This window comes from Glycine max, chromosome 17, assembly GCF_000004515.6.
Source record: "Glycine max cultivar Williams 82 chromosome 17, Glycine_max_v4.0, whole genome shotgun sequence".
NCBI classification, from domain to species: domain Eukaryota; kingdom Viridiplantae; phylum Streptophyta; class Magnoliopsida; order Fabales; family Fabaceae; genus Glycine; species Glycine max.
Window position 1 is genome coordinate 8,498,558 of NC_038253.2, and position 8,794 is coordinate 8,507,351.

The 8,794-nt window shown below is 34.6% G+C and overlaps 1 pseudogene across 1 annotated transcript; it reads right to left on the minus strand.

Moving 5' to 3' along the window:
- Positions 1–936: 936 nt before the first annotated feature.
- Positions 937–5,618, minus strand: LOC100793677 (pyrophosphate-energized vacuolar membrane proton pump-like; annotated as a pseudogene). Its single transcript, XR_005889314.1, has 8 exons — positions 5,193–5,618; positions 3,488–4,062; positions 3,009–3,388; positions 2,802–2,888; positions 2,370–2,699; positions 1,817–2,227; positions 1,638–1,697; positions 937–1,477 (listed from the first exon to the last, which is right to left on the minus strand). The product of XR_005889314.1 is annotated as a pyrophosphate-energized vacuolar membrane proton pump-like (transcript).
- Between the last annotated feature and the right edge of the window lie 3,176 nt (positions 5,619–8,794).

Sequence of the window (8,794 nt, forward strand, 5' to 3'; positions counted from 1 at the left end):
ATACATGAAGAGGGGTGTTTGAATGGGAGAGTGAGAAGGAGAAAGGAACATTGGTTAACACAAAGAACGACAACAGGTCTCTTTAATCTCTAGGTAATGTGAAAAAGACAAGGTTTTGACTCTTCTCTCTGTGTATCCCACATCTTTGTGACCTTTCTACGTTGCCTCAACATTGGAATCAAGCTTCCATAGAACCACAAGAATTGCATTGTGCGTAATCGAAACACAAGTCAACCCGAGGAGTTTTTTCATGTAAATGATTCTAGAACTAGATATGGAGCTTCAATTAGGATCTAGGTTTGGGTTTGTTGTGGGATTCTGATTCAATTCATAGTTGACGAGACAAAGGTCCACTGTGGTTTACAAGTTGTAAAAATTAATAATCCGTCTTTAAAAGATTTTAAAGAGACTTGTTGCTCGTGTCTACCAATGGTCCTGGATCACGTACTGTTAGCGAAAAACTAACTGAATGGCCATTTTGGATAATATAGCAAACATACAAGACCAAAACGAAGAAATACGAAAACATAGTGACCAATATAAAATCTTAGCCTTTTATTTAACATGCCACCTCATCAAAACAATCTATATTAAGGACACATCAGTCGTTAAACACTTCCATAGTTCTATTATTAAATTTAATGTTGTTGATCAAAAAGACCAACATGGATCTATTTGTAAACACAAAGAACTAAATTGAGAATTTTAAAACATAAAAAATCAAAATAAAAGAAAATAAAGTAATGCTCTTAAGGAGGAATTATTTTAGACTTTTGAGGTTTAAATATAATTGTCAAAACTCAACAATTCAATTTATTTTATATTCAGAGTTTATTTATTTATTTATCCATTTCTTAGTTTTAATTGAATTAGTTCATTTGCAAACACTCTTAATAACAGACAATATAAATATATATAAAATATGGTAAGGAAATATTAAGAAAATTGGACCATCCAAAAGGAATATATAAGAAAATTGACCACGCGGGAGAGATGGTAAACATCATCGTCGTCGTCGTCATCATCAACCTCCTCTTTACAAGGAAAATTTTCGCTGCAGGCTCAGCCTAATCGAGTGTCTTAAAACTACATGAGACAAATTATACTTTTGTTTCAAGGTGGGGGATGGAAAGGTTTCAAAAACAATGGAATTGACATGACAGATGAGTTAAAGACTAACAAAAAAGAGAAGGCACTGGTAAAGGAACGGGCTTTTCCTTGTTCTGCCATTGTAGAAAATTGATGGACGATGCTCTTTTTTCTATTGAATCCTTTAGATCTTGAAGAGTAGGCCACCATGTGTCGCAAAGAAGGGAGCAAACACAAGAGACTCAACGGCCATGAGCTTGATAAGGATGTTAAGTGAAGGCCCTGATGTATCCTTGAGGGGGTCTCCAATGGTGTCACCAATAACAGCTGCCTTGTGACAATCTGACCCTTTTGGACCAAGGCTCCTTGCATGCTCAGAAGCACCAGCCTAATACATTACACCAAATACATAAACAATCAAATTCAGATTACAGATTTCATTACACAACTACCAAGTTGCCGTGCAATTGTACCAGCATTTTAAATTGAAGAATAGCTTCTGGAGTGAGAATTCAATTTAATAATACAGCTTGGCATAAAATATTTACCTCAATGTACTTCTTGGCATTATCCCAAGCACCACCGGTGTTGGATGCAGAGATAGCAATCTGTAAACATGGAATGGAAATATGTCTTAGAAGCAAAGAATAAAAGGGGAGAATGACAAAGGCCAACAAGTAATTGAGGTTATTAAACTAGTAATAAATAGTGGTGGATGAAACATCACCTGTACACCAGACACCAAAGATCCAGCTAGGACACCAGAAAGTGTTTCGACACCAAAAAGGATTCCAACAACAAGGGGTGTAAGCATGACAAGAGCACCAGGTGGAATCATTTCTTTAATGGAAGCATCAGTGGAGATCTTAACACAAGTGGCGTAGTCAGGCTTAGCAGTTCCCTCCATCAATCCTGGAATGGTGTTGAATTGCCTGCGTACTTCCTCAACCATCTTCAGAGCAGCACTTCCCACACTCTTCATGGTCATGGCAGAAAACCAGTAAGGAAGCATTGCACCCACAATCAAACCAATGAAAACCTTTGGAGTCAACACATCAACAGTTGTAATAGCAGCTCGGCTCACAAAGGCACCAAAGAGGGCCAGAGATACAAGGGCAGCAGAACCGATGGCAAATCCCTAAAACAGAATAGCACACTATATAAGCCACCTAGCAGTAAAAATGATGTTTCCATGAACTTGGAAGAATAAGGTTTGAACATAGTTAAAAAAACAGAGAAGAATTAGGTTTGAAGAGAGTTAAAAGGCCGAAAATCTGCACCTTCCCAATTGCGGCAGTTGTGTTTCCGGCAGCATCAAGGGCATCAGTTCTCTCTCTAATTCTGTGACTCATACCGGCCATCTCAGCAATACCTCCAGCATTGTCACTGATTGGACCATATGCATCAATGGCCAATCCGGTGGCAATGGTACTCAGCATGCCAAGTGCAGCAACGGCAATACCATACATGGCAGCAAAGGTGAAACTAACAAAAATACTGATTGCAATAGCAAAAATTGGATAATAACAGACTTGTATCCCAAGGCAAGGCCAAAGATAACATTAGTTGCAGCACCAGTCCTGCAGGAGTCTGCAACGTCTTGCACCGGACTGCAAAACCAAACAGAAAAGTCAAGATAAAAATCTGATGAAATAGATGCAGAAAGGTAAAAAAAAAAAGAAAAAAGTAAAACATTACCAAAAATTGCTTACCTATATGCATTGCTAGTATAGTACTCAGTTACAAATCCAATAATAAGCCCTGCCCAAAGACCAACAGCAACACACAAGAATAGCTGCCTGCAAGACGAAATCTATGTCGTAAAAATCTACCATGTATTATTCTATAAATAGACATAACCCATCCTTTAATAACTGCATCATAAAATAAGTGATTCTAATAGAAGTTGAGAAACTTACCAATTCTTGACATCTTTCTGCACTCCAAAATTGAAGATAGTGAAGGAAGTTGGGAGTGCAATCCAACTAACAATTGCAATCCCAATAGTCATCAAGGCAGTGGAAATGATGAGCTGTTTCTTCAATGCAGGCTCAATCTCCTTTACAGCCTTGATCTCAAAGAAGTCAGTTGCAAATAAAGTTGTGAGCAAACAAACAAGGATACCCACAGAACTGATAATTAGAGGGTATAACATAGCAGTCAACTCATGATTCACCCCAAAAGAAGAGATGGAAGCAACAACAAGAGCAGCACAGGATGACTCGGCATATGAACCAAAAAGATCAGATCCCATACCAGCGATATCACCAACATTATCACCAACATTATCAGCAATCACCTGTGTACACAATGATTTATTCAGACAAATACAAAAAGGATTAACAAGAGAATGTTAAAAACCAAATAAGGGGGCTAGTTTCTGGATTATATTTCTTACAGCTGGATTTCTTGGATCATCTTCCGGGATGTTTCTTTCGACCTTTCCGACAAGATCAGCACCAACATCAGCAGCCTTAGTATAGATACCTCCACCTACTCTTCCAAACAAAGCCATAGAAGACCCACCAAGACCATAACCAGTGATGGCCTCAAAAAGACCACCCCAGTCATCACCATAGTAAATCTTGAACAAGTTGATGGCAATGTAAAGAACCAAAAGACCATTTGCAGCAAGGAGAAAACCCATAACTGCACCAGATCTAAAAGCCGTAATGAAAGCCTTTCCAACACCCTTTCTTGCCTCCAGGGTGGTTCTTGCATTGGCATAAGTTGCAATTTTCATTCCAAGGAATCCAGAAATAAGCGATGTGACACCTCCAAGCAGGAAAGATATGGTGCTGAAAACAGCAGTGGCAAGAGCTGGCTTACACATTTTAGTTTGGTCATAGGTGCAAGGCTGGTAGCTTGTGCTGAATCCTTCCACAGAGCCAAGGAAGAGGAATATCAAAATGGCAAAAGCCACCATGAAGATTCCCACGTACTTATACTCAGTGAAAAGGAAAGAGGTTGCTCCTGTTCATATTCAAACACCAATAAATAAGCGAAGCATTCTTAAACATACACCAACAAGCACTAATTTAAAATAAGAACCAGCAGTAGAAAACACATCCAAGTAATTAAAGGTCGAGTGAAATGCAGACCTCTAGCCAAGCAATGGTTGCAATTGCAACTAATACCAAATTTATTTTAATTTTAAATATAAACTGGTCAAAGGTAACAGATTACAAGGTTTTTGGAGATAAAATGATATACAGTGGTCCAAATTTAGGAAGCAATACAGAGTTTATTATAGGCAAAATATTGCTGGGACTGGCAGGAAATATGGTAAATGCACTCATCTAGAAATTGGGACCATGAGGTCCACAAATTCATCAGAGCAACTATTTCATCTGTTATTAAATCAAAAGCTTCAAATACAAATATTAGGAAATCTCTGAGAAGACAAGGGCCATAGAACCTCAAGTCTAACACAGCACATAGATTGCAGTATCAGAAACCACACAAACTTTTTCCACAAAGCCACCGACAGACAAAGAAGCAGCACATATACTGCTCAAACCGAAAGATCAAGGCCAAAAGAAGCACACACCATCCTGAGTGATTCTCACTCTCAATGAGCAAAGATTTTTAGTGAGGCAAAAAAAAACATAAGCAAAAAAAACGGCACCAAACTAATTTCGATTGCAAATTACTAATTTACCACATGAATTGGTCTTGTGGTTCAAATCCCATAACCAACATCGATCTTTTTTTAATAATTAAAAAATAACACGAGGCTCAAATCATGCTGTAGGCCACCAAGCCAGCTCAAAAACGTTTCAGAAACCAAGAAATGAAGCAAAACAAAAAAAGGTTAAAAAAAACACAGTGGTAGCTCTCAAAACCAGAGCATAGAGTTCACAAACAACCAAAACCCGATAAGGAACAGCTTAAAAATAAAAATTAGAATCAAGAGCTTTCTCAATCAAAATCCAAACAAGCCATGCAGAACGAAGCACAACAAGATCCTGATCTACCCAGAAAATTGAAAACCACGCCGACACAGCAATTTTCATTTTTTAAACTATTTTTCGGAAAAAGAGACGGAAAGACAAAAGACGGAACTCGAGGGTAGATCTCATAAGCCCGAGAGAGAGAGAGACCTTCGGAAATGGCGTTTTGGATTTCGGCGCATTTGAGGACGACGTTGTGGTCGTTGAGGCCTTCCTCTTCTTCGATGAGGTAATCGTTGTAGCCATTTTTGCCGCCGCCGGCGTTGGAGGAAGCGTCTCTCGCAGCGGAGAGCTTGACCTTAGAGACGAGGACCCACTGGAAGAGGGCGAACGCTATTCCAATGATGGCGCAGACGGGAATCAAAATCTCGGTGCCGAGATCTGGGAGAATCACTGCTCCCATGATGGATGAGAGAGATGGAGAGAGAGAGAGAGTGATAGTGAAGAGAGGGAAGGGAAGAAGGAACGGAATGAGTGAATGAATATGAATGGGTGGAGAAGGGTTTTATTTATATGTGACACAGAGAGAGAGAGAGGATAGGGGTGGGAATGATGACTCGAGAGACAGAAGAAGGTGTGTGTGGCTCAGAATATGAAAATTTTACCAATATCTGTCATTTGTAATTTTCCTAAATGCCAGATCTGATTTTTAGGTGACACACTTCTCTCACTTTTCATTCTCATCTTTAATATATTACTATTATCTTCTAAGTTTAAGTAATTAATACTATTCCTCTAAAAAAAAGTAATTAATACTATTAAGCTGATATGGTTCACAAATTACATTGTATAATTAAGAATTTGATTAATCTAGGTTGCCAATTTGTTGTGTAAACAACAAAAAAAGTTGCCTATTTGAAATTTGAAATATATATATATATATATATAGTTGAGAGAGGTGAATTTTTTAAATAAATATAAGTATATTAAAAAATATAAAATGATGTATTTTATCTTTTATCTTGTTTTTTTCAATTTAATCATTTATCTTTTAACAAGTTTGATTTCATTTTTTATTTTTTCAATTTAGTTATTTATCTTTTAAAAAAATTAATTGCTTATTTATCTATTTTTTGTTCAATTTAATCTTTTATCTTTTAAAAAATATTTTGATCATTTTTTTAATTTGATTTTTCAGCCAATTTAATATTGATGTTATTAATCATTTAAAAATAAATTTTTTTATTCAACTTTTCTCATTCCTCTCTACTTCCTTCTTAACTTTAAATAGGTTGAGCAACCAAACTAAATAAATAAATTAAGATGAAAGACTAAGTTGGAGTGACAAAAAGGTTGACTCCTCTATCTTCATTGTCACTAATCGGCCGAAACATAGATCAACTCGTTTGATCTTATATTTCAGTTTAAAGTAATAATCCATTTATTTTTTGGTCAAATTAGTTTTATAAAAATAAAATATTAAAAAAATAATAAATATATTTTAATTAATTTATATTTTATAAATATTGATTATGAAATATAATAAATGTTCATATGAAGAAAGATAGATCCAAAAATATTATTGTATGAATTATAATAAATGTTAGGATCACAATCTTTAACATGCTTTTGAATATTTTCTCTCATTGATTAAAATATATTAAAAATTGTAAAAATTTAGTAGGTCTTATATTTTATTTATTGACTATTTCTCTTGTGATTTTAAAATTTTTAATACACTTTAACGGATAAAAAAAATTGTATGGAGAAGTATGATAAAGAATATGTTATTATCATTCATAAGTTATTGTTTGAATTGTATGGGGAATAGCATATTCATTTTTTATTTAATATTTTCTTATAAAATACTATGAAAGTTTGTAAATAATTTTTTATGAAAGAATTCACATTTTACTAGAAGATTAGAAGTAGGTTAGCGATTGAGAAATTTGTATGAAATTATAAATTTAAATCCTTTGCAACCATAGATTGATAATGATGAGCGGACCTGGATATTCCGGTGTTTAGGCAATATCTGCCAGCGTGAGATGTATTTATTAATTGAACAGTGTATTTATTAGTATCTTTTTTCTGAGGTATAGTATTTTTAACCTTTTTCACTCTACAATATATATTATTTGTGATTAAAATTGTACTACTATTTAGCTTCTTTTAATCTCAGTTTGATACTATTGAAATTAGATTACCACCTTGCCACAGTTGGCAATCTGATTCACATCCCCGTCAATATTGCTGCACTGATGAAACAGTTATATCATAATTTAATGAGGTGGATTTTTACTACCCAAATCTCTAATCTCACACCCTCCACCAAAAATCCCACTCCCTCTGAATCTTTATTCTAGACACCTAGCATTGACCCAAAGCCAAAGATTTGAACCCCTGTCGTCGGTGCAACTCCTTTTCCTCATGGTTTTACGGTGGGAGTGCTCCCCTATAATGTAACTCGTTGACTTCACATGCTACGAGTCGAAGAAAATGACAAAAGAGAGCAATGTTCGAAGAAACATCATTTCATTTTCAGAGGAAAGTTTCCACCATGGTTGGTTTAATGACTGTTGCATGTTTCAGGTCACTGGCGTCGCCGCTAGCATTGCAACTTACTCGTGATATCTCTTTCTTATATCAAAAGGACACTCCTGTTTGGTTTAGAGAATGAATATAAAGATAATTTTTTTAATTAAAATAAAATATAAAAAATTTGAATCCCACGAAACAAAATATATTTTTTTCTCTTGTATATGATTTCTCTCATTCAAAACAACCACATCTTTAAGAAAATACATGATTTGTAAAAAGGACCAGCAAAGAGGCTGTTAAGGACTATGGTTTCAAGATGATGCCATTAACCACTAGATTCGACGATAACAATAATATGCCTCCAACCATCCACTGTAGGAGAAGTGGTCAAAAGAGAAAGTTTAAATTTTTCTGTTTTTTTAGGTGTTATTGTTGAAAATATTTGATTTTTTTCCTTCCTTTTGAAATGAATAGGTCAATTTTTTGACACAATTTTTAGTTAATATGCTTAATTTTTAAAATAGGTTTGGTAAAAGAGTTGAATATGAGATCTTCATTTGTGCAATCTTGATATGAATCTCATGAGTAATATTAGAGTAGTCCATGGTGAAGTACATCCTCAACTCCTTCTTCGACTATCACAATGTTGGTATGAATTTGATGATTAATATTGTTGTTGTTGAAGGTAGTGGCATTGTTGTTCATGAAGTCATTATTGAAAAGGGGTTGCATTGTTTATGTTGTTATCATTGGACAGAGGATGTTGTTGTTGTTAGGTTCTAAGGTTGTGTTTAGTGAGCATGCTTAGTATCAGAGATAGTGTGCAATGAAGAAGATGAAGCGTTTTGTCAAAAACAAAAAAAAAATCATTAACCATTATGTGCACGACATGTGATAAATTCTGGTTAACATAAGTTACATTATTACACTGTAGGGTGTGTTACAAAAAATAAAAAGTTTTGGAGAGACAGATATTATTGTTCTATTTTTTTTTTATTTGACAATATAAAAGCTTTTACATTGAGAATGCATAACCACTAAATTCTTTAAATATTTCACATAATGTTTTCCATTTAAAATTTAATAAATGTTTATTAGTCATTCATTATTTTATTATGTATTTAAACTCCACTAAATATAATTAAATAGTCTTACAAGTAGCGCTAGTGCATGTATTTTTTTTTCATTATTATTACACAAATATTATTTTTTATATATAAGAATCAAATATGATATAAAAAATTTATAATAAGCAGATATCTTATTCCTCG